This window comes from Larus michahellis, chromosome 11 (genome assembly GCF_964199755.1).
Source record: "Larus michahellis chromosome 11, bLarMic1.1, whole genome shotgun sequence".
NCBI classification, from domain to species: Eukaryota; Metazoa; Chordata; class Aves; order Charadriiformes; family Laridae; genus Larus; species Larus michahellis.
Window position 1 is genome coordinate 8,494,920 of NC_133906.1, and position 27,546 is coordinate 8,522,465.

The following is a 27,546-nucleotide window of genomic DNA, read 5'->3' on the forward strand; positions in this document are numbered from 1 at the left end:
CCTAGGCCACCAGCCACGTGTCCACCCAACTGCTCACTTGCTCCCGCCTCGTCGACTGTTTGGGGGGGGGTGGGGGTGGGGTGGGGTGTGCGTGTGTCTCAAACAGGATGGAAAAGTTCGTAGCTCAAGACAAACCGACTGCTTACCTGTTAGTATCACAGGCAAAGCAGACTCAACTTGGGGAAAATCAATTTATTGTCAGGTAAAATAGGTTTAGGAGTGACACAGACGAAAGAATTAAAACACGGCCCGCGGCGCTGGGCGGATGGGCGCCGCCTGGCCCTCAGGGCTCTGCTGGGGCCGGGTGGAGGCGGCCGTTTGCGGCACGGGGCGGGCCTGGGCCCTCCTCAGGGAGAGAGGGGCCTCCTGCTGCCGGGCCCTGGCACCTACCCTCGGTACACCCGCGTGGTCTTAAAACTATGTCGATAAGCTCGAGACAAGAAGATCTGGCAGCCTTTTCTTCATCAGGGAATAGGGTAAGTGCTTCTCAGAATTTAAGTTCAGGATTATTTTTTTAAACCAAGTCCTTTGCTCAGCAAGGAATATCCAATTCGGTAACAGTGGATAACGCCCTCTGTAATTCTTTTTAAATTATTTTCTATTTAAGCTTACAATTATAAATCTTAAAGTAAAATAGCTAAGTTTTATCATTAATATAAGCAAATCAAAGAATGCTTAAATGGAAAAATAATTTTGAGGATTCTGTAGCTGGTGGTTTGGAAACAGAATGGCCGGACATATTTGCTGAAGAGATGGGAAATGGAACAATATCATGCAAATGAATGCAAATTAGACTTTTTTGATATTGCTTCAAGGATTTAGCAGCACGATTTAACAAGGTAGAAAGAAGAAACTTGAAAATTGAACAATTTACCTATTGGAATGACATTCTAGAAGAACTGGAACAGGAATATTCCAATCAAACAGTTTTAGGAATATTTGATTAACTATTGGGCCTTTTAATGCATTCACAAAATTAAAATTGTTTATTTCTAATATCTATTTTTGATTCAAGCTTCTGTTTTTAACTTCTGAAAAGTACATAATATTTTCTCTATCATAAGTTTAATATTTAGAAAACTAAAAATAATTTGCTGTATAACACTAACCATTCTTTTAAAGAGAATCTGAGGGGGAAAAAAATTAGAAAATTTAGAAATTTTACCTTTCGATGACTAGGTAATCTTTTTTGAAATTTGTAAATGATGTCCCTATATGTAGGTTTGGAAACAATAAATATTGAAAACTTGGATCCCATATACGTTTTAATCATGATTGTCTTCAAAATGTGTAAAGCTGTGCCTGTTTTCCTTTTTGACTACTTCCTGTCAGTGATTGTGCCATAACTTTACTTTCTTTCTCTGGATGCATATAGTTGTTACTGGACTCTGCAGTAAGATTTTTAGAAGAGACCAACCCATTTTCTGTCATGCTGTTTTAAGTCTAGTGTGTGTACAAGCTGGCCAGTATCATGGAATTACACTTTCTAAAACTTTACACATTGCCACCAGGGTCAAGTTTATGATGAGGGAAATACAAAGTGACATAGCCAGGGCCAGAGAATTCATACTGATATGTCATTTGTGTCTAGGGACCATAGTGGCTACTGAAGAAGCAACTCCTCAGCTGAATCTGATCCGATCCCATTCATCTCCTTTAGATTTATAATGGATTATGTTTAGCCATTACTAACGTAACAGTTAACATTGCTTTTACAAAAACATCTCGGTGTCTGAAGAAGTCTACGTTCATTTTCAAGAGTGAGTTCAGCATTTTGAAATCTAATTCAAATAGGCTAGCTTAAAGTTATAGCAAACAGGACTTCTAAGAGATTTCAAGTTTTTGTATGATTTTAAATATTTGTAGCCTTTGTAGATTTTTGCTATAATGGGATTCAATTGTTCATGAACTTTTCTTGGAGTGTTATTGGTTTATCTTTGATTTTACTTAACGTGGCAATTGAATTTACCAACATGTTTTTAACAAAAAAAGAACTCTCAGGATGTCAAAATATTTTTCAAGGGATCAGGTGTTCAAACAGGCATTTATGAAACTCAGTTCTTCAGTTCTCATTTAATTTGACTAATTACCTCGTTCCAGTAAGGTCAGTTTGGCCTTCTGGAATCTCCTGCTGAATTAATGAGGGAAACTTTATCAGGGATATTTTGGGCCTACAGCATTAACAATATTCTGGAATAACAGCATAAAATATTTGATACCACAAAAGAACTTCAAGTCAAAGCCTTTTATTGGATTTTTGCAGAAATTAGATGATCTGGCTTGGAATTAGTGTCATTCAGTAGTAATTAAAGAGCATGAAAAAATTAAGCCCGTTGGTACGAAGCAAGTTCTCTTATAGTCAGCATAAGTAAGCATCCTAGTAAATTAGTATAGGAATGTGACAGAGCAAAACATTTCTTTTATTTACTTCTATGTTTCCTTGTAATAAATATTTATTGTGCTATTTGTCACTGTCGTTTTCTTTTGACTTTTAATCTTCTGTCACTCATTTCCTTGGCATCATTTTCATATTTCACCAGACTTGCTATTTTATTTTTCCAGCTTCATGCCATATTTCTGGAGGTTCTTATTTGCAAGCACAAACATTTCAGCCCACCTCTAGAATGACAGTACGACATGATTCCACCTGCTCAGTGTAAAATCATGACATGTTTTTCTGACTTGTCCTCACACATGACTCCATCTCCTCTCTAGGCAAAACCATACATGTTTTCCCTTTTGCTATCTCCTTTCTCAAAGACTACAGCTCTTTCATTTTTGTCCTGCACATCACTTTTTTGCTCAGACTTGTATTTAGGCCTTCATATATAGGCTATCACTATGGTTATCGTCAACAAAGATATGTAAGATAGGCTTGTCTTATCTATGCAATCAGTAAGGCTCTTCTCCACTCCTCCTCTAGCATCTGGTTGCTGCAATGTGCTTTTTCTTTGGCCTGAAACCCTTAGTTGAGTTATCCAGGCCACCACTGTCAACAGTCGTTTGACTCACAAATTGCTTTCATTACCTTGTACCTTTCTTGATCTGCTTTTTCTTCCCTGTTTCACCAAATAGAAGCGATTTGTCTCTATTTTCACTTTGCAGTCACCTTTCCATAATCTGTCAGTCACAACCAAGAGATCAGTCATCACAGCCTGCACCGTGATGTTGGCTTCTAATCTACATGTTCAAACAAACAAATGCTCTATTGTATGGCTGTCATTGTCTTTGGGAGGGAACCTTTCATGAATAAATATCATGATTTGAATAAAAGACACTTGACACCTTTCGTTCTACTGTCACCTTCCTGGTTTTTTGTTGGGTGTGATCTTATTTGCATAATTACATCTTCAGGCAGACCACTTTGCACATCTAAGTTAATATTTGCATGATTTTTCAAATTCTTTCATACTTGGAGACAGATTTATCTGTCAAATGTTCATTTTTAAATTTTACCAAATCAACTCTGAGGTATTGTAGAGAAAAATGTCACAGCTAAATATCCTTAATTTACTTCACAAAATGGTTAACAATAACGCAAGGGTGGTTTCCTAAAATGCTCTAACTACTGATGTACTTGCACGGTAATACTATCCCACTGTTAGTTTGTCTTCAAGCACTTCAGACTCAGAACTTATGAAATATGAAGCATTGTTATGTAAACTTATTTTGAATTAAATTTTAAAAGATCATCTGTAACTGTCTTCACCTTTGCTCTTTTGAGAGTCATTGAATTGTCCTAATATTTCCAGCAAGTTGCTAAACTGTTTTATTCTAAGCTTCTGTGGCAGTTCTCAGGATGCTGTAGTCTATCATTTTCTGTCAAAAGCTTTTAATTGTCAAGAAGTAGCAGTGTATCACTGTCCTCCGCATTTTGGAGGGGTTTTGATAAATCAAACCGTTATAATTATTCTAATGCTCCTATGACTGGACCTTTCACTTCCATAGTACCTGGTGGTTTACAATAGCACTACATACACTATACACAAATCTAGTTAGAGAAGTGCCCTGATTGCAGAAATGACGGGGCTATTCTTTTAACTTGTCTCACAAGATACGATCTCTCATTAGACTTGTCTTTGTGAAACACTTATTTAATTAATGAAAATAGTGGCTCTGAAAAATATTATCAAGCATAAAATTACCCTGGATTTTCAAAGGAGTAGTACTAAGTCAAGGAGAAAAATAGCACCTAGGCAATTCCCATTCTTCGTAACTCGTCATGAAAGAAATGATGTTCAGATTATTGAATTACGCAATTTATGTCTAGCCAATGTATTTGTAGTTTTTAAAATGAATGGGGCATCTGAAAGTAATTAGCGTTGTTATTTATATATACTAGACAACAAAAACTTATGTTAAAATTTCATTAAAAATTTGCTATGAACGAGCAACAGTAAATGAATTCATTAGGAGGGGTAGAATTTAACTCGTTCTTTATTTGTCCTTGCTAGCCTAATAACTGAAGCCCTTTAAAAAGGATTTAGTTTTATTGTTTTTAAAACTTTTCATATGTGTTCTGCAGGATTGTTCATAGATATTTCAGATAAAATATGAATATCCTTGCCTTTGAAATTAGACCTTCAGTATTGCAGACTTTGGTTTTAGAATTTCCTTGCTGTAAATGTCACTTCCTCTTTAGTCTTAGAAGATGAAGAATGTGTTTAAATTGTCTCTTAAAGTATTCGTATTTTAAAAAAATCTCACAACTTATTTATCATGTACCCATACATCTATCAAAAAAAAGAACAACATAATCAGAGACGGGGACAAGCTGAGGCACAAATTTTGCCCTGTATCGCATTCCTTTTTGGATTAAATCATTGAAATTTGTGAAATCTGTGGAGGTTTAGTAAAATACAGCAGATGGCAGGAACTGAAGAGGGTGAAAAGTGCTGAGAGATTCTTGATCTAATTTTGCCTTCTTCATCTTAGCCTGTAGATATTTCCTAGGAACAGCAAGAGGCATCATTTGAGGTGGTGTGGAAGGGCTGTTGGCAAGAAATAACAGACAGTAGACCTTGCTGCATTGCACACCGAGAAGGATTTCTGTGTCCCAAGGTGGTATTGCACAATGTGTAAGCCAATAATTTCTAAGAAGAAAATGCCTAGACCATGAAGCTATTGGGTATTTCTCCATTCCTAAGTTGTCAATTCTTTCTTTATCAAATTATACCTTTGCAATTAGGGAAAAGTAAGAATAGTATTAGAAATTTTTCCTCTAGAATCACCAAAAAAATGTTGGGTTGTGCGAATGAATCGAATATTACTTATGGAAAGCACACACATTAGGGCTACTGAACTGCTCAATCAAATTTTTGCTGCAATTTTCCCCACTTGTTCAGCTTTCTGCTAGTCTAGCTCATGTCTGTGTTTCAGTGTTCATGATGTGGAAAGAGAACCCTGATTCTGAGACTGAAATTGAACTATGCATTACCTTGAAAATTGTTTTCAGACTTTGATAGAGTCTGGGAAAAAAAAAAAAAAAAAAAAAAAAACAACCAAAACAACCCAAACCTCGGGAAGTTAAATTTATATAGCAGCTTCCAGCACTGAAAAATGTTTTTTCACACTGTTCTCCCTTATTATCGATCCTTATTCTGACAAATTTAACATGTAAGCTGCTCCAAATGAGAAACTTTGAAAGCCCAAGCACTAGCTGAAATGTCACCTTATTAGACATTTTCATCAGACTGGACAGGTTTATGATAGGCTGTATCCTATTTTTCTCCAAACAGTACAGTAACTGTTATTTTACTGAAAAAGCTAATGGTGCGTGACTGTCAAGTGGAGTTTACGTAAAAAGAACCACCATGGACATAAGTATGTCATTGAACATAACCACTGCCAAAGCTGAAATACTTATGAAAAAATATTGTAAAAACATTAAATCAATTTTTTTCTTTAAGTAACTTCTTCTGTATCTAGAAATTTTGTAGTTTGGACTCGAGGAGGTTCACACTTCCTTCCTTAGGTAATTTAAGTCACTTTATTGCACCTAGTTATGTGCTTTGACATTTACATGTCTCCCCGCTGACTGTTAAAGGAACTAAGAATTCCAGCTTTTGTCCCTTGATTTACACACAGTTATGCATCTGAAGCAACTTGCAGTAGGTGCTTAGAAGCTTAATATTTTGGGGTTTTTTCCTTCTTCATGAAGTGTCAGATTTTGTGTCAGTCAGATAAGTAGAAGATAATTTGCTGGGTAGCAGTACCCATTACTTAATGATTTGAGTCTACTGAAGCCAGTGATACTGAAATAATCTGAATGTTATCTCATCGCTCCATCCAGTGTGTAGTGATCCCATGTGTTATGGTTAGTGGGTGCAGGAATTAGTCTTTGCACATACATTCCTGTGCTTTCTTTGGTAAGAATTGGATGAATTCCATTTCATCTCTCAGAACCACCTTTCTATTGTTGTCAATTGAACTTTGACAATTCGGTGCCATCAAGGAATATGACAGAGTTAGCAAACATACCAGAAACTGGAGCGTGCAATACCATAGTGTGTGTTACAATGCCAGGATGTGTCATTACTTTTTTCTGGATATGTTTTCACTGTGGTCTCATAAAGGGTATGGCTCATGAGTTACTCTGCCTATATCTCATAATTTAGCATTTTTCTGTGTTCTCAGTGTATATATATATTTGATTCCTTCATTAAGGGTGGTATGTTATGGGAACGTCTGAAGGTGTGCAGATGCCCTGAAACACAAAAATACTAGCAGTACTATTTGTTGTAGTAGATTTTTTGCCTTTTAGTGGTCAAACCATTGTCTGTGGATGATATTAATGAAAAGCTGTACGGCTGAAGTCACATTTCTTGAAATGTATTCATTTTGACTTTTAAAGCTGTGCATGTCCCTTTCTACTGCGTAATGATTAGTTTGAATGTTACTAGATAAACCAAAATCCTATCTAGGCCAAATACTGCAAGAGCTCCTCCTAATGGAGCTAACAGAAAGAGAGAAAAGAAAAAAAAAAAAAGAGTTGGAAAGGGGATACAGGGAAATTTCCCTGCATTTGTTACTGTTTCCTAATTTAAATGGTCTCACATGTTACTGAAAGGCCTTGGTACGTATTTATCTGAAAGAACTTTGTTTGGAATGCTTCAGAGAAAAGTATGGATTTCTTCTGCAAATGATTTTACAGGGTGAAATCCATACTTGGATATCTGGAAAAAAGTGTTCTGATGCTCTTCAGATGTGTGCAAAAGGTGGTGCAATTTTCCTCTGGTGGGTGTCTCGGTGGAAGGACTGAATGACAATACTAAGCTGATCACAGATGCATCCCCTTTCTGACTACATTAGCATGCAGTAACTTAAGTGCAAAGCTATTCTTTTTGCGAAGTCAAATCTGTATGCAGTGAGCATTTACACAATGAAAAGATGGCTCGGCTAAATTCAATATTTGGCTTGTAATAAAGTCTTATAGATTCCAGTCCTATAGATCCCAGTCCTACGTCACCTCTTCAGCTGAATGCATGCCTCTACTCACTGGTCTGGGTAAGGATGACAAAACAGAATCTTAATCTAAGCTGACAAAATGTTCGCAACAAACAGATGAATGTGTTTTAATTCGAGCTGTTGCCAATAAAAGAATGGGCTGGCTGGCTACAGCAGCCTGTAGCAGGTTGATAGGGAGAGACTGTTAGGCTTTTATTCTGTTTCTTTGTTTTCATTCTTTTTAATACAGAGCAAAGTCACCTTGAAACAAATATGAAATAATCAGCTTGTTAAAATAAATAGTTATTGTAATCTAATGAATTATCATTAAGTGATTTCTACAAGCTGTGACTAAAGACTTTCATATTTTGTACGAAAGAAGTATATAAGTTTTAGGGGCCATTTGAATCAGTGGAACTACACTTGGCAAAGAAACAGATGGCAGTTATGGCAAAAGCAGCTTTCTATCACAACGTTACTGCTGGGCAGTTCAATCACAGGTGTAAATAAGAGCTCCCTGGGGACTGCTGTTTCACATCCAGCTGTGATAATCTCTGAGGGGCTATTTTAACAGATGGATATCATCATGAAGCTGCTCATACCTGATGTCTCTGTGCTGAAGGCTGTCAAAAGAAGTGTGCATAGCTTTATATAGAGATTCTCCACCCCTTTTGGAATACTGTGATGTATTTCATTATTTAGATAATCACTATCTAATTTGCGTAGTGACAGCTGTGCAGGGTAAAAAGCAACTTTAACACAAGACAAACTTGTTCACTAACTTTTTCCATGGGTGTTTTTAGCTCCCTGGCCAAAATGTGTACATATGTTTGCTTCTTGCATATTCCAGAAGGGTGTCTGTGATAAATAAAAATGGCATATGTCGCTAACGTCAGAGTTTGAAGACAGCTGGTGATTTTCAGCTAAGACACGGTAGGCCCAATTCTTTTTTCACTTTTCTTTGAAATCCAGAGAACTGACTGAGCTACAGCAGTGTATGAGGGTCTGGTTTGCTCTCTCATGGTCTAATATTTAAATAAATGAACAAATCAGAGGACAAGGTGAAGTAAGGACTAAATCCAGACCAGGCAGATTATACCATTCCATCAGCACATGGCTTTTCAGCAGACACAGCTTTGGGTCTTTGAGAAGTGGTGATAATACAGTCCTCATGATCTGAGTCAGAAATGCAGTAAAGGATAGTCATGAAGTATACTTCTTCTAGCATTGAACAAGGGTGTGGTACAACTAATATGCATTTCCTTAATGTTTATTCATACCAAAGTTTAGGACTTAGAACTTGCTAGATCTCCCAAAGAGGAAAGGCTCTCCATTCTTCCATCTTTCATGGAAGGAGTGACTTACAGTAGAATTCCTGTGTTTAGTTTTAATCATCTTAATTTGAAAGGCACATAAGCTTCCTCTCTAGTCATTTTAGGAGAAGGCCAATTCCAGCAGAATTAGGGTACATTTCTGTCATTCACTGGGTAAAAAAACTGGCTGGATGGCCAGGGCCAAAGGGTTGTGGTGAATGGAGCTAAAGCCAGTTGACAGCCAGTCCAGTCACACGTGGTATTCCCCGGGACTCAGTATTGGGACCTGTTCTGTTTAATATCTTCATCAACAACCTGGATGAGGGGATCGAGTGCACCGTCAGTAAGTTTGCAGACACCAAGTTGGGCTTGAGTGTTGATTTGTGTGCGGGTAGGAAGGCTCTACAGAGGGATCTGGACAGGCTGGGTTGATGGGCCAAGGCCAGTGGTATGAGCTTCAACAAGGCCAAGTGCTGGGTCCTACACTTGGGTCACAACAGTCCCATGCAGCGCTACAGGCTTGGGGAAGAGTAGCTGGAGAGCTGCCTGGTGGAAAAGGACCTGGGTGTGTTGGTTGACAGCCAGCTGAATGTGAGCCAGCCATGTGGCCGGGAAGGCTGACAGCATCCTGGCCTGCATCAGGAATAGTGTGGCCATGAGGACTAGAGAAGTGATTGTCCCCCCTGTACTCAATGCTAGTGGGGCCCCACCTCAAATACTGTGTTTGGTTTTGCGCCACTCACTACGAGAAAGACACTGAGATTCTGGATTGTGTCCAGAGAAGGGCAACAAAGCTGGTGAAGGGTCTGGAGCACAAGTCTGATGAGGAGCGGCTGAGGGAGCTGGGCTTGTCTAGCCTGGAGCAAAGGAGGCTGAGGGGAGACCTTATCACTCTCTACAACTACCTGAAAGGAGGATATAGTGAGGTGGAGGTCAGTCTCTTCTCCCAAGTAATGAGCGATCAGACAAGAGGAAACATCTTCAAGTTGCATAAGGGGAGGTTTAGGATGGTTTAGGTTTAGGAAAATTAGGAAAAATTTCTTCAGAGATAGGGTTATTAAGCATTGGAACAGGCTACACAGGGAAGTCGTAGAGTTGCCATCCCAGGAGGTATTTAAAAGATGGGTAGACATGCTGCTTAGGGACATGGTTCAGTGGTGGTTTTGGCAGTGTTAGGTTGATGATTGGGCTCAATGATCTTAAAAGTCCCTTCCAACCTAGACGATTCTGTGATTCTTTTTACGGGGTCAGTATGTCCAAGGTGTCTACATGATGAACTTAAATGTTTACCTTTTATTCAGTGTAATTATTAGAAAATTTGTATAGCTTAGATGTAAGTCACTTCAGCCAATTCTAGAATGAGGCTGTAGATGACTTGCTTTCATTTCCAAATTAATAATATAGAGTGGGAGCTACTAATTACAAACTTCCATCAATACTTACCATGTACTCTTCACTTGCCAGTTCATCCTACAACAATCTTTGTATCTTCTGCTGAGCAGCATGAAAAGTAAGGGGTATTTTTTTTTATAATTTCATATTAGGACAGTTTCCTTTGTGCTATTCCATTCTCCATTTGGCAAAGGACCTTTTCCTAGTCTGTGCTTTTGACTTGATAGTCTGTCTTTGTTCTCCCTTTGTCACCTTCCTCTTTGCCAAGCATCAATTACTTTTTCCCATTTTCAAAGCCACTTGTACAACTGTTTCTTGGAACCTCACAGCATAGTTAGGGGAAAAACCATTTTATTTTCCACAAACGTCACTCCAGACTTTGCATTTAGAACTGCACAATCATGAGAAGACATAGCTGTTGATGACGGTTCCAACAACAGTTAACATTCTGTAAAGGAAACATCCTTTCCAGCGTACCCTGTAGGTAATGGTGTCTTTCCTCAACTAGCATCCTCACTGCAGAGAGACTGTCTTTAGGCTTTTCTGTTCTTTAAAGAACAGAATTCAGTTGGAAAGGAGCTGAGACAAGCAAAATCTTCCAATTCCTGCAAGCAGTGTCAAGACAAGGTATTTGCTGCATAATCACTTCCTGTGTGACAATAAACAACACTTAAGGTCTAAGTGTCACTCCTCTATCATTTTATAAATAGTGGCTTTAATCAGGCTGATCATTGTTTCAGTTTTCAATGTGGTAGAAATAAAGCTACAAACTTTGAGTATTTCAGACAAAACCTTTTGCCAAGAGTGTTTTATGCAGGTGATTTCTACCAGACTTCTCTTCTTCCTCATTTAATTTAGTAGAAATATCTGCAAGAATAATATGGGCTTGGCTCATAAAGGGTGGTGCAATACACTATATTTTAGACATATGAACAAAGATCAAATTATCTGATTGATTCTCCAAAAAGCATAAGCTGATAAATGAAATTGCAAGTTTCATATCTATAGAAATACTCTTAGTTAAAATAATTGTGCCATTAGGTTGACAAATGCAGTGAAATTTTTAGACTCCAAGTCTGTCAACAACTCTTTTCGTGAGTCTGAAGCTTACCGTGTACTTCTGTTGTGATTAGATTTGCACTTTTATTTCATGACATTTTTGTTCTACTGTTGTCCATTTGGCAGTTGAGTCCCTCTTGCACCCCATTCCCCTTTAAAGGAGTCCTGCTTCACCCAAAGTGTCTAAATGTGAAATGTGCAGACAGAAATTTTCAACATGACTGTCAGCTGAATATATTTTCTTTCTGTCCATAGCAGATAGTGCCAGAAATAGAGACCTGAAAGCATACTGGAAAGCTGCTGAACTTGCTTGAATCAACCTGTCAGACTTCTAGGTTTATTGTTGGTTTTTGTCCATAGTGTAAAAGGCAACCTAGTTTAAAGAGCAGTGAATGGGGATAAAGGCACCATGCACTGAATTCTCATTTTTCAGTTGATCTACGGAGACCTGTTCAGATAACTCAGTTTTCGGTTCATCTATTCACGTACTACCCTTTGCATCCACTTATTTAGACAGTCTAAAGCTGTAACTCTTTAACTATGTGCTGGTCTAGCAGCACAACATCATTGCCTTAGTTTTTAGGAGTTGATTTAGTCTCTTTGTGGTGCGTTTTCACGAGGATGCCTTATCTTCACATTTCCGGATATATGTCTCAGTTATCCCACAACACAAAGTCTTACCAATGCTGAATTTTACAAGATTGACATGTTTTGGTGACAAAGTGTTTATGCTAAGACTCAGTTTGGGCAGAGCTCTCAGTGGGAGTCACTAGACTTTATCTCGGGATGACCAAAAAGGTGTGTAGGCTTCAAAACTGAGTTTTATCAGACTACTGAATAAAACTTTTGGAAACAGAGAACTTGGAGTGAGACATAATACATATAAGGCATATCTTTTTGTGTGCACCCATCCGTTATATCTTTTAAGTATGTCTTCTTCAGGCTCACAGTCGGAGATAGTGTTTTTCTTGGATAAAGCAAGTTCTGTCAGTCTCCTCTTGGGGTCCCCTCTTTTAACCCTCTAATGTCAGACCACATGTTTGCTCTATTCTTTCTGTAGCATGCTAAGATTTTTTTTGCTTGCTCTGAGCGTTTTTTCTAAGTCTTTGGAGCTCAAACCAGCATCAGGGAGTTAGCTGACGTAAAGCCAGTCCTGCACCCATCCTGCAACTTGTCTGAGAACAGAGATCATGATGCTGCCAGTTTTTCATAAATGTAGCAGGAATTGTGATTGAATAGCAAGTACAGCCAAAGTAACGCAAGATGTAGGCCCTTCAGAGCTCTGCACAAAGCTTGGGGCTGGTTATACAAAACCCTGTTTTATTGTTTGTTTAGATGTTGGGAAGAATTTTTTTTAAATATCTGAGTAGGAAGAAAAAGTATAAATTGTAAAGCAAGGTTTTACATTAAGTATGGGTGAATCTTAGATTAAAATATGAAACGTTGTCATTTTGAAATAAGTCATACTCATTTGTGTCTTGACCCCATTCCTGGGCATTCCTACCAGCTCTATGCTGCCACTGGCCACGGCAAACCTATTTCTGATGCTGATGCCAGTTAGCAGCTCACATATAATTTAGCAGATAGTTCTGTTTGTCAAATAAATGCGACTATGGTAAAATTATATTAATTCACCCCTTCTCAGACCATCTTCCTTAGTTTTAGAAAAAACAGGCTTACAAAAGAACCAGGCATACATACAGGAAAAGTATGTCTCAGAAAAGTCTTTGGCAAACTATAGCAATAGCTACTTCTGGAGTACCACACTGTAAGATTCCTGCTTTAATCTGAGGGGTTTGGGGAATATGATCCAAAAAGACTGGTATTTTAGAAGCTCATCTGTTCTTTGGCAGTTTGTCAAAATGTCAGAAAATACAATTTTTTTTACAAAGTAAAAACTTCCTGCCAAATTTCGTATTTCTGTCAGAACTTGCTTCCATTTCATTAAGCTAAGGGAGATTAGCCAGTCTTTTCTTTTTAAAATTACATTGAAGACTGCATTCGACAAAACAAACTGCTAGTTTTTGGCATTTCAGGTACTTTGGGTTGACAAATTAGGAGTACAGCAAGGGTGGTGTGTCTTTAGTGAATGTCTGAAGATGGTGATAGTTACTAGTCCAGTACTAGTACAGTAGAGGTTTTTTTGAAGACTAGAAAATGTGGAGGGACAATTCTGCAACAAGCAGTGTTTAAGCTCGTAGGCAACCATCTCCACAGCCACCCGCTGGGCGTGGGAGCAGGTGGTGCGTCTGTGCAGAGCACTGAAACAGTCATACGGAGGTGACTCTCAGCTAAAACCCACAAAATAAGGATTAGTCTTTTTTTTTTCTTTTTAGCACAGCTCACTCTTCTCAGTCCATGAGACGACAGCTGTTTGTTATTAGAGACAAGTCATGTTTCTGGTGGATGCCAGAGAAGAACATGTTCTAAGAATAACAGCTTTTCATCACGAGCAACATGCCAACACCCCTCTCCAAATGGGAGAGCTCCAGCTCAGATACCTTTCTGTTCTTCACCGTGACTTCCTCAAAGTGAGGAGACGGCACAGTCACTTGAAGCTGGAAGCTGAAAGATCGGTGAACTGATCTAAAGGAATCCTAAAGTTATATTCAGTGTCATGAGTAGGCAGAAGTGTTTGGCGTTTGATTTGGCAGCTAAATGGGGTTACGCAGCTAATATTAAGCTAGCAAAAATACTAGAAAATACTGAGCAAAAATAAAGATTTATATCAGCTAGAAAAGGGTTTTTACCAAATAGAATGGAAAAAAAAAAATCTAAGAAAAACAATGGTGGGTTTTTTAATGGAAACAGGTGCACAACAAAATGCTTCCTGAAACATTTTTTTCAGTATTTATTCTTCTGTTAAATCTTGTTCACCACACTGTATTATAACTTTGAGGATTTTACTTTTTTAACTCATTTGATCTAACTTTTTTTTCATGAGAGTATTAAAAGGAGCTAGGAAAGCTATGAGTCGCTTCTGAAAACAGAAGGTAGATGGAAATATTAATGGTAGAAACATTAAGCATCTGTATAAAAAAAATATCTGAATGCTAGGGGACTAATCCACCAGAAGTGTAATATTTGGAAAATGTAACTGCATAAACCTAGGTTGCAAATCGGGGATAACAGTTTAATAGGGTAGATAGATAGGTTCTGGGAAGACAAGGTGATTCTCTGTATCTTACAGTTTCTGTGCCTTTTTTTAAACCAGAAATCAATACCTGAAGATTCTGAAGAAAAATCAGGTTGTTTTTTAAAATTAATTATATGCTTGAGGCAAAAATACCTCAGTAAGGCCTTCTTGCTTACATTTTATATAGTCACACTTGAAGGTTTGACTATATGGTGGTCCCATTGCACTCTGAGATAATCTAGTAGCATTCATTCATTTAGCTTTCCTACAATTAAAATATGAAGGATTTTTAAGAGGAATCATTTGTTAACCAACCATAATCATTTAAATTCACTAGGAACATAGATCAACAGAAAACAGCCACCGAACTGTACATTACTAAAATCTTTTTATCACACACACCTATGATTATGTCTAGAATTTTTTGACTGGTTCAGGATGAGAATAGTAAACTATATACCTGTCTCCGGAAACTCTGATTTGTGACATAATGTATGATGGTGCCAAATAGGGTTGTTAGTGCTGATTGCTTTTTCCTTTCAAATGGCAATAATTTCCCATTACACCATGAAAAGCTTTGAAAAGTACACATATATAGTAAAGGCTGGATTTCTTTTTTTAACACTAGCAGCTGGCTGCCATTTGTTTGAGTGCTTGACTTCTTTCTTTAAAAATGTGATTTATTTGGAAGACATTTTTCTGTGGCACTTTGTTTCCCCTCAGGCTCTCTCTGAGTCCATAGCAGTGGAGATGGTGGTTAATGAAGACCGATGACGTTCCCAGCCCCCAGGCTACTGTTTTCATTTTTCAATACCAGCCTTTGCATCAAACAGTGAAGAGCGGCAGAGGCATTTTCTGCCGACAGCGGGGTCTTTGTTTTGTTTCCCAAAGTTCTTCCTTAATGGTAACAGAAAAATAGTGTTTCTATAATTATATATGTTATAGGAACTTTAAAGGACAGTCTTAGTTGTAAATGCAATGCTGAAAACAGCAATGTTCAACCTAACTAATGAACGTTACCATGCCATTTTGTCCTTTCTTGTGCCAGTCCTGTCGTTATTTGATATGCAGTGGTGGAGTAGAGACTTGAGTTTACCTTCTTGGAAATCAGTGAAACTAAATAGATGGGATTTTTTTCTCTTACATGAATGTTGTTAAAGTATTTTATAATTTATTTTTTTTTTGAGGGAGGCAGGCAATATGTATGTTTTCACAGCAAACATCTTGAGGCTTTGGGGCTTCAGTGAATGGCTGGAATTTGGCTTGTGGATTAATACACTTAGGTGATTTTCAGGATCTTGCTATTGGCCACTTAATTAGGTCCTTTAGGTCTTTTACACAGTGTGTATCTCATTATTAGTACCTCAGTTGAGCTCTGATAAAATAGTGGTAGAATTTATTTTCAAAGAAAAAAAAGGAATAGTAGATTTCTAAAAAATGGCCTAAACATGCTGAAGTCACTCGAGCTCTGCTTACTTTCTAATCTAACTGATCTAACCCCAAATACTTAGATATAGATGTGCTTATCTTTGGATAGAAAAAAAATAATTTTTTAAATAGATGTTCATGTATATGACTTTACTTGCATGACCACATTTTTATTAATATTCTGTAGCATTCATATTGGCATTGCAGCTTTGAAGTTTTTCTCCTATTAAGCTATTTGCTAGAATATTCATGAAAAGCAAACACAAAGTTGTAACTTAATTCATTTAAAAGATACATATATATTCATTTGGCAACATTAAAAGATCTAATTGTTTTTTACAATGCAGGGTTTAAAAAAATCAAGACTGAAAGATGGAACTCTACTTGAAAATAGTTATTCTTTCTTTCTATTATGCTTTCTATCAGCTTCTCTCTGAGTCTTCTGCTGTGTTCTAATTGCATATAATTAGTTTACTGCTATAAGTAGAACACTTCTGGAAAAAAAACCCTTAAGATGGTTAAATTCTCCCAGAGAATAATCATATTTGCTCTCTTGAATCTAAATACTTCAAAGTTAAAAATTCAAAGACATAAGAATCTTTGAAGAAGGACCATCTGAGAAATGCGAAGATCAGTCTACCTGTTTATACTTACTTCCTACTCCTACAGAGATACAGGAAATTCAGGAATAACATTACACATATATGCATGTAATCATTTTTTGAAGCACAAAATCCTCTCAAAGTCAATGATAATTTGTCACTGACTTCAGTAGAATCACAATTTTCTCCACTTTTTGAATTGTCTAGTTGGAAAAAAGTCTGAAATGGGGAGAGTAAGGGAAAGTCTACTTCAGTTTTGTGGGGGGGAGTAAAAGTGCTAAGTAATATTTTTCCCAAATAAATGTAACTATTTAAGTAATAATTTAAATATTAGGAATAGAACTGACATGGTTTGGGGTCTTAGTTGCTTTGGTCTTTTTGTAGTGTCAAGTTGTCAAATGATGAACTAGCTACATTCCTTCAAAATGACTAAAACCGAAAAGGCATTTTGCTGGTGATTTATATAAGCAGCTGGATTCTTAGGATTGCCATGCTGAAATGGTGTATCTTTTCTCTAGTATGTAGCTGTTTAAGGAATGTGGCAGAGTGAACTAGGATTAATGAACAATGAGCTGCTTTCTGCTCTGTGTTTGTAGTATCACAAGATAAAACCAGTGCTAAAAAGAAAAAAAGATTTATTTTGGAAAAAACCCCACATCTGCTTGGAGAATGGTAAAAGTAGCAAAATCCACAGACGTAAAGGATTTTTCTTTCCTTCTGAGAGGGAGTTTAAATTTACCAGGGTCACCTACTCAAGTGACTTAATAACCATTGGCAAACACATTTGTAAAATAATTTTTTTCCGCCCTTCTTTCATACCTCAAACTCACCCTTTCAGAATGGGGAGGAAAGGGAAGAACGCTGTTAACATCTAAAATGTGGAAACCAGTGAGAGTTTTGCCTTGATCTTTCAGAGATCACTGGTATTTGGAAATGAGGTAGCATATTGTAACTCTTTGGGGGAGTTCCTTATTAAAATCAGTTGGATTGTTTCTTCTTTTTCTTTTCACCACCAAAAGAGCAAAACCATCTACAATGTCCAGAAAGATATACCTGTCAAAAGCATGGAGCACACTTCAAAGGAAAGAATTTTCTCAATATATTCCAGTTTAAGGATATTTTTCTAAGAACAAAAATGAGAATATGAAATAGAGGAAAAAAATCAATACAATATTCTAAAGAGCTGCAGAAAATGTAAATAAATTCACACAGAACTCTGATGTCTTACTTGGCTTGTATAAGGTATTTAGCTTGGTAGCATACTGTATTTTTAATTGCAACTTTTTAGGGTAAACGGTAGCTAAAACCCAAATATGGTCCCTTAATGTATCTTCCCTGTGGTGACTAGATTGTACTCTACTTCTTTATTTGTCATTGGTGTTGGCAAGCATGAAGCCTTAGTAACAAAACAAGGTGTACGGGTATAAACATTGGGCTTTTTTGAGTGGCTGCAGTTAGGTCTGAGAAAAGAGTATGGAAGCTTTAGGGCAAAGAAGCCGCAAACAACTAAAATAACGCTGTTGAAATGAAATTTTCTGGTAGGGGAGCTGTAGCTCACTGTTAAGATAAATGTTTTTGTCTTGCAGAAAAGGAATAATAAACTTGGAGAAAAAATATCGCTGCAGTTAGATACATCCAAATAGGACTAGAATATGTGAATTGATTTAAGCTAAATAACTAATGACATGTAATGTTGATTTACGTTTGCCTGTGGAAAGGAAGGTAGCAATGTGAAACCAGGTTGGAGTCAATCATTTGCCTCCCTCTCTGCCACTGTGCTGTTGGCTGAATGCTCAGTAGTTTGTTTAATAGAGACATGATATATCTGACATCTGGTTTTGTGCCATCTCCTGAAAGAATCAAACATACCAGCAACTTGAGTAATTGTTTTCAGGACATTACAGGCACTTGTAGGGACCAAAACAAACAAGGATGATTAAGCCCAGAGAAGTGTTAGAGGCAAGGTATGAAAATATCAGAGAAGCAGCATCCAGGTATTGAGGCTTCAGTAGAAAAGGTGAAAGTCAGATACATCTTCTGTCTTCGTACCATTTATGGCTAATTTTCTTTGACCATTTGTGTGTCACAGTAGGTTAATCATCGCATCCTATTGGTTGATTAGTTGTCAGCAGCATAGAGTTTATTGAGAAAAATACCAGAAGGGAAAGAATCTTAAGTTAAAAAACCTGTGAATTAAAGAAAACTTAGAGTAAAATTGCAGTCTTCCTGAGTATTAAAAGGCAGTAGGTGCGTCCTTTCTGCGGTGGTTATTGTTGGGTATTGAAGGAGGGGGGCAGTATTGCAGCTCCTCAGATTCTAAAGGTATAAGGCACTGGGAACAGTGTGACCTTCCCCACCTTTCTGCCATGGGTAGGCTGAAACCTGTGACATATTTAGAGAGTGTATGCAAATTGAGATGTTGTAATTTGCATGATCAATCTTTATTTATGTACTTGCTTTCAGAAATGACAGCTTACAGCTTGATTATGAATGTAAATGCTAATGCAGTAGCACAGAGTGAGTTTTGGGGAGGATATCAACTTGTGTTACTGACTGGCTATGGGCATGCCTGCCCTGTGTGGTCCCTCCAGCTCGCTGGCAGGAGCAAAATGGTACCTGCTTTGGATGCTGATGCTTTTGCTGTTTGCATTAAGGCCTCAATGAACCAAGGTGTGGCCAGAGCATTGCTCAATAGCTCCAGCTGTATAACTGCTAATGATGTTATGGAGTACGCTTTAAACTACGGGCCTGTTTCAGTTCAAATGAAACTGAAATGAAAAATTCCTGATTTTTATTAACATGGTTTGGTGTTTGTCCCACGATGCTATCATTTATGTATTCCAGCCATAGACATGCAGCTTAAAACAAGCTGAATAGAGGTGATCTAGCTAAAAAACAAGCTTTCATTAATCTGAAACATTTTATGAAATTTTAGACTTAACAATCTCAGCAAGAAAACCATAGAAAATCTCAGAATTTGTGTCTATGGCTTCTGGCCTTGTGATAGGATACTGAATGGCCATATGTGATGATATTGGACTATTGTTAGTGTCTTTGAACAATTATGCAATCTGTATTAACTATCTTTCTATGATTATATAGATATAGCTGGCTTATACTAACCTCTTTATCTTTAAAAAAATATCATAAACAATGAAACAGATAGAAAAGACTATTGTTGGGCCTCTTCAGCTTAAACATTTCTGAAATCTGAATGGAAAACTTCATATGAAAATATTTATCACGAAAACTTATAGCATTTTTTACCCACTCATTTTCCAACTACATCTTCTCCTCTTTCTTAAATGCCCTTAAATTCTAGATTATAAACTCACATGCTGGAACTTGGGAATGCTGGGAAAAATGCAGCTTACAGTCTCTTGATAACACAACCCATTTTACTTGGTACTCTAAGTTAGGTCTTAATTATAGAAAAATAAATTACTTATTTACTAATCCACACAGTCTACCCTAATTTGTTACTTTATCTCACTACGAATAATTAAGTTCCATCCAAACATCCTATCGGTTAATCCTCCCTAGAAAATGAGCTCATTAAATATGTGTGAGAAGGGTATTTTGCGGCAAAAATCCTTCTCCTGGTCGAATAAACAGAGCTTTATTTGTGTTACTGAGTAGGAACATCTTTAATTTCTTGGTGACACTTTAATTATGACTATTGATGCTACAATTAGGAGCACAGTGAAATCAGCACAGTAAGACAAGGCCATTCCCAAATTGTGTCTGGCTGTCACCCTCCAGAATACGTAGTTTTTCCTTTCTCTCCCTGTGAGAACACATGGAAGAGGGGCGCTAGCACAGAGGTAATTTTTAAGCAAAGTGATTCCTAAGGCCTTTGTTCTCAGTACAGAATGAGATTATATTAATTGCAATTGTTACTCCATGACAGTTTTTCTGTTTCTTGTGAGGACTGAGCTGGTTCTTGTACATTAGTTGTCGGTGGCCAAATTCAGAGCACAGAATTTGAAAAATATAGCAATTTAAACACCACCATGTGTTATAGTGAACCTGTGGTTGCAGGCGGGTAAATAGAGGTGTCAAAATTTACTTGGTGATTTATAGCTACGCTGGTCTTTAAATGTATAGCGGGGGGGTTTTGTGCCAAAACAGCTGGCACTAGTTTTGAACTCTGGCTTGAAAGCGCAGTAAAACCACACTCATTTCTTCAGCCTGTGTTTGCTCAGTACCTGACACAATGTAGTATGGGCTCTGGTTATGATATGAATAATAATAAAGGGAGGAAGAACAAATAATCCTGGGGATGAATTATGTGGCATTCAGGAAGAACAGGTAGCAGTTCCCCAAGATAAAACTCATTTATCTATAAACTTCACTAGATGTCTCTGGTATGGAAAAACTATCTACTTTTTTGCATGCCTATCTGAGAAATTAATAAAGACGTGTATGCAAAACCAAAAAAGTTTCAATCAACTGACAGTAGCCTGATTACTTACCAAAATTCAGTTTTCTATGGCTTTTTTCTTCTTTAGTCTTTATCCAGAATCCTGATTATGAACCAGTCCGACAGCTGTCAATCACAAGCTAATTGGAGTGTGACTTCAAAGAGCTTGGATTCTGTTATGTTGAAGAAAATGCCTTAGAACTAACCTTGACTTCTGGTATCTTAAAGTCAAAATTAGGAAAGAGGTTTAGGAAATTAGAAAAGAAAATATTTTGATAGTATATGTTGCTTTTTTGGGAATGCCCCTGTTCTATGAGATAAATGAGATCTGGAGAAAGAAAAGTAGAAAAAGGACCTCCCCCAAGTACAGATTTTCCTTTCATGAATAAGTGTTAAGAATAGAAATAACTGCTTTAAGGTATCTTGCTCTACAAAAGATGCTGCAGCCGTTGTGGGTTAACATAATTTTCCACGCCATTTATGATAATCCCTTTGTGATAGCAAGATTATCTAATAGAGTAATGCAACAAGTGATCTGAGATCACTTCAATCTATTTATAACAAGGGCTATAGCACTTTCATTATTATGGGGATTCAGGAGAGACTTATTTTTGTATTTCAGAGTAGCAAGGGTCTGTTGAAGGGAGAGAGATTAATTTTATAGAGAGGTTATATGCAATCCCTTTCAAATATTTAGATGATTGTTCCAGCAAAGCTGGGAAGTGAGCCTCCAGCCTGTTGTCTAGCCATCTTCCAGTCTGACAGGACAAGGAAAAAAGCAATTACTGGGTCAGTGAGAAAAGAGGAAAAGGAGAACCTACGATACAAATTTTTTATTCTGAGTATGATGGAGATACAGCATTGTATAGGGGAGATACTGGGCAAGACTCAGAAGGTCTGCTCGTCTTTCTGATATTGATCTGCTCTGCTCTGATCTGTGTGTCTGATTCTCTTTTCAGCCTTTCTCTATCTTGCTTTGCTAGTGGTGGTTTACTGAAGGCCTCTGGTTTGCATAGTGCCTCTTTCAGCTAAGCCACACTACTGTCTGTGGCTCTGGACTATCTGTTGTGCCAACTGAAACTCTGTGTCTCACCCAAGGCGGACCAAATAAGCATTATATCTAAATAAGCATTTGCAGATATCTCTTTTAACTGGAATGAACTGGTCATCGATCAAGATGACGTACAACGAGGACTCCCAGACAGGGAGCTTGTATGCTTCTCAGCAGTCTGTGGAATGAGCAAGAATTAGCCATTAGAGGTTTATACTTTGCATGTCAGCAGGATTTGGTGATGAAGCAAATTAATTTCCTTCACTTTGGATTAGGAGTGTGGTTTTCTGATAAATAATAATTCTACCTTTACAGAAAATATCCCAGTAGGCCAATTAATTTGAATTTGCTGCATAATGTTAATTGGTCTAGTTAACTTGCTTGATTATTGCTTCATAATGAAACAGGTAACATAGCATTTTATGTTTAGTTGTCTGAACTACTGCACAGATTTACTTGTTCTTGCCACACATTTTAATCTTTACTTTTCTATCAGAGTCACTTTCTCATTTTTTAACTTACTATATTTTAAAAAATTAATTATGAGTAGTAATAAGTAATGTGATGTGTTTAGTTACGCTACTCAGTCACTGCTGGGTAACCTCTTCTCATTCCTTGTCTCGACTTTATCATTCGGATATGAACAGGATTTCTGTATTTACATCCTAGTGCTGTAGGTGAGAATAAAATAGACACACCGCCAATTCTTTTTTTTATTTATGTTCCACTTCTGTCTCTTTGGAGCTTTGGCTCTGATTTTCATTTTCCTCCTTCATGACAGCAGTGCATTGGAGTGGAGTTTGTAAATTTTCAGCAGTAGCTCCCAAATCCCTCCCCTGGTCAGTATGCAGCAGCATAAGCCTAGTCCTCATGTTGGTAATTTCTCGCTTGCTTTTCTGTTTTATCTTCCCAGTTTTGGCTTGTAGGCTTTGGTTTTATTGCTAAATAAAAGGACCCTGTATCTGCACTCATCTGTTATTTCCATCTTCTAAGCCCAGAAAGTAAAATGATGCTATAATCCACTTAAAATCATATTATAACAATACTCATTAATTGAGGCTTTGTGTTTAATCACCTCATAAGACTATGAAGATAAATTTTTGTCTAAAAATTACCACCCAGGTTATGAATAGGGCCACTGAATCTCCCTCTACTTCTCTACAGTTGAAAATGTTATTTCACTAAAAACCTTTCACTTGTATCTCAGTCTGATTCCAGTGTGCACTTTTTTTGCACATGACTCAGCATCATATACACAACCTGCAAACTGCATCAAATTATTCAAATCTCTGCTCAATGCTGAGGTGCAAAAACCCCATGGTTATAACCCATGTAATTTCCCACTCTGTATGCAGATCTAAAGTTGGATGGTTCAAACTGATTTTCCTAATTAGGGCTGCAGTTTCTCATCAGATCTTTTGGCCAGGTAGGAGATGATGGTGGCAATTACCTTGATGAAGCTGCAGGAATGTTTTCCTTTTTTCCGCATGCCTTTCCTCCAAATAAATCGGGGAATTAAATCCAATTTGAATTATATGTATGTTGGCTCAATTACTACGTTCTGTGATGTAGCTAGAGAGGGGCCTGACTGCTTAGATAAAATCACTACTAGCTTGGTTTCTCAACATGAATCAAAAATGAAGGTATATAAATACAGCTAAATACTAAAGGCCTGGAATGTACATGAACATCCTCAAATCTCGTTATTGGGGGATGGGAGTTTGTTCCCTCTTTCTTTCTGCTGCAGCCTCTTTGAGTCTTCCTTTTCTTGCACGTAGGGCGCTTTTCATTTCTTAGTGCTCTTCTTTCCAGACAAACCTCTGGAATATAATACTGTGCTGCCTCTTCCCCCCCCCCCCCAGCAGGTCTCATCTTTTTGTCTTTTGTACATAATACACTTTTTATACTATTCGGTATAAACCACAAGACAGGCTGCAGATGCGAGAATTTTTGTATAGCAGAATATACCTTATGTCTATAATAAGTTTTATTAATTCGTGGAAGTTGAGTAGTATTTTTTCCCAGTCAGCTGTTTATTTCCTGTGAATCACTTGATACCACATTAATAATATTACTACATTATTGACCTTGCATTTTAGTCATCATATTTAGACTTCAGCACTTCTTTTCATAGCATCTTATATCCTCTATTCACTTGGAAATAAAATTCTGACAATTTCTTATCACAATTCTTTTAGAGCAAGAATATGTTGCTCAAAATAAAGTACATCTGTCTTTTAAAATCTGCAGAAAAAACCTTATGAGCACAGCCCATGAAATTTTATGTTTCACTATTTAATAGGCTATTTTTTCTACTGATAGCTTAGTCTTACATATCATATTGTATCCTTGTACTTGCTTTAGACTAGAGCAATGGTACATGGATATTCCTAATTCAAGTTTCTCAAACTGTACATTATTGACTCATAAAGACTTGGACTCCAAGAAGCTTGATGTTCAAAGTACCTGTTCATTAAGGATGATCTAACAAAAGGAAATTCCAGTATTTCTTCAACACTTGTTGGAGGCAAACTCATTTCATGCACTAGGAAAAAAGCAGTCTAAAAGATCTAGTCAGCAATATCTGTTGTCTTATCCTTTATTATAATACTAAATAGTGTGTCATTTCAAGATCTTAACATCAAAAATTGTAAATCATGATGAACAAGAGGTATACAATTACTGCTTCGTTTACAGCGAGGGGTGTTAGCATTGCTAGATCTCAAATGAGACACGAATAAACACTGTTCTTCTGAGATATCTCATTCAGTGAAACTGAAAGTACCCTTATCTCCCTCCCTGCTCCTTATCTTTGCAAATTACCGCTTCCCTTGCTGGATGCTTGTAGAAGGAATGATACTTACACGGGTGACTATCAAATTGTTAAACCTGGGGTAATTTCCCAGTATAATCAAAGCAAAAGCCATGATCTTCCCCTCCCTTCTTTTCCATTTCTTGAGTCCAAGAAAAATTTACCATATGGAGGAAAAATATATTTTGGAAAACAAAAGAAAAAAAACCCCAACAAACCAACACAAAAGGGAAGGGGTGGGTGGGTGGAGGAAAATTATATTTAAAAAAAAAAAAAAAAAAAAAGAAAACCAAAGGGGAAGGAGGGTGCTGAGGTGGGAGAGGAGTACTCGGGCTATTCATGCGAAAGATTCAGTTTGGTGATGTGTCACAACATCTTATAAGGGAATAACAAAATACTTTTGCTCTAAAAGCTAATTTTTGTCAAGCCAAAGGCAGTGTTAGTTAGGGATAAGGTTCTCAGAATGGGCAGGAAGGCAGCAGCTACTTCGTTATTCCTTTCTACGTTTTGCTGTCTCCTTTGACTAGTTCAGAAATGACTAAGTGGGAGGGGGGTGACGCATGATGTCTAGGCCATATGCAGTTGTTAAAAGTCACAGCTCTGGGGCATTGCTGTCCCAGGACTATTGCGCTCTCATCCTAACATAGGTTGCCTGCAGCCACTAATCTTTCCACAAGCTCTCTGGCATGAAACAATCTGTCATCTTGGCACTTTTGTCCCAAGTCTATTCCCTATATCCAGCCCTAACAAATATTGGCAAAAGGAAGATTGAAACAACAACAGGTAATTGAGGATTCAGCAAAATGGAGGGAATCTGCAAGGAAATTCTAGCTGAAATGTTCTGTTAATATCACACTGAAATGTTTTTACATGATTTGCTACTTTAACATGGTATGTTGAGAGTGAAAAATCAAAAATACATTTCAGCCTACATGGTCCAAGACCCAAACTCATTTAGGCACCCACATTTCAGTGGTTAACCACAGTTAAGGAAGGGATATCTGCCCATCACGTGCTCACTGATCACATTAGGCCGCCTTAATTTTTCTAGTTCGAGTGATGACTCTGTCTAGGTAAACACAGCTTGAAAAACAGGTTTGTAGAAAAGCCCACGACCGTCAAACCAAGTATGCCCATATAATAAGACAGTTACTTTGTGGAGCAAGGAGGAAGAAAATATAGCAAGTAAGTGTAGCAAAGCAGAATGAAGAGCTTTGCCTCTATCATAAGTTGAAAGATCCCTTTAGAATCAGAATTCCAGGTTAGGTGCATAATTGCCATTCACACATTTGAATAGTTCACCATTTATCTCCATGGGAAATTGGAACAAAGTTTTGGGGGTTACCGAGATGTTCATCACTCATGGGGTGCACATCTGGCTTGTTTAAAATTGTGGTTACAGCACAGAGATTGATTGACTCCAGCTGTGCCGAAGCTCACAGCTAACTCTCAGCCAAACACATCCACAGCACATCAAAGGTGTACTCCAGCCGCATAGATGAAATGGGGTTGGAAAGTACATTGGTGACAGCGATTGCCATGCCTGTGTCTCAGTGGCATCGAGCACTCAGTCAAACACGCTGTTTTCAGGTACTGGACATATTTAAATGCACTAGGCAAGAATAAACACCATATCAGAAAAATGACTTTTAGAGGATCTTGTACTTTGTTATCAAAATGTTAATATATACATTGAGGGAAGTTTTCAGATTATGCGATCTTGTTCACTATTAAAGTCTATGAAAAGAACTTAATAAATTGACTTAAATTTAATTTAATAAATCAAAACTCGCCATTTCAGCAGATGATGCAGCCATTGAGTAGTGGGATGTTGTACCTGAGCTTCTAATATGCTTCACTCCTTTGAGAAAAAAGTAGGTTTGAAGTGGATGCCAAACCCAAAACTTTCCATTGATTTCCACAAAGTTTAGGAGGATTGTTCATAATTCTTGGGAAACTACGTAATATGGCATTCTCTACGTGAATCCTGTTGTGTTAGCAGCTGACTAGACAACAAGGTTTAAGTGCAGATTTGCATTGAAGCTATGGCAGAAAGAAGAACCACTTGAAGTTGGGGAGAAAATTCATACATATGTGTGTATAAATATAACTACATAAAAATATATAAGTATTAACAACATTCTAATAATTTGATTAGATGTTTAGGACTGTTGCATTAGGCTTGAGAGAGTCCCCTTATTATTCCACAATTTAAGCTCTAAATATATGTATTTAAGACATAGCTATTTTTCCCCAAGGACATTCTGCCCTTGGCAGAGTCCCAGAGCTGATGCAAATTTGTCTAAGGGTCAGCAGGTTTTGCACTCTTTCTGTAATGTTAGCCATAGAAATTTTTGTAATGCATTTTATACGCATACACGCTTTACCATTTTCCCCCCAAGCAAATAGTAATTAGGAACAAAGGAAAAAAAAAAAAAATTCTTAGTTTTTTCTGACTTGCCGTAAGACCTTATTTCATATTTACTGAACAGCAGCCTCACAGCGTCCTCCTTGGAAGACTCAAGTGCCATAAGGCAACTGGTTGTATTTAGTAATCTTCTGCATCAGTAGTTTTGCCTTTTGGCTTCAAAATTGATTTTCCTCATCTTGGCATATCTTTACAACTATACCCCTTGACCTATTGCACTGCACTGGCCAGCAGTGGCATGAGTGGCAGAAGAAATGTTAGTCATGCTGGTGATTTCTGGGACATCAGAAGTGACAGCTTCATGAGTAGAGTTCTTTTGAAATATATTACAGCTGGGAATCAGTCACCACAGAGGCTATTCAAATTTAGGAAACTTTCTTCTTTATGAAGAAATCTCCTGAAAGGACAAGGAATGCGTCTACCCTGTAAGTACACAATCCAAAGTTGTTTACAACT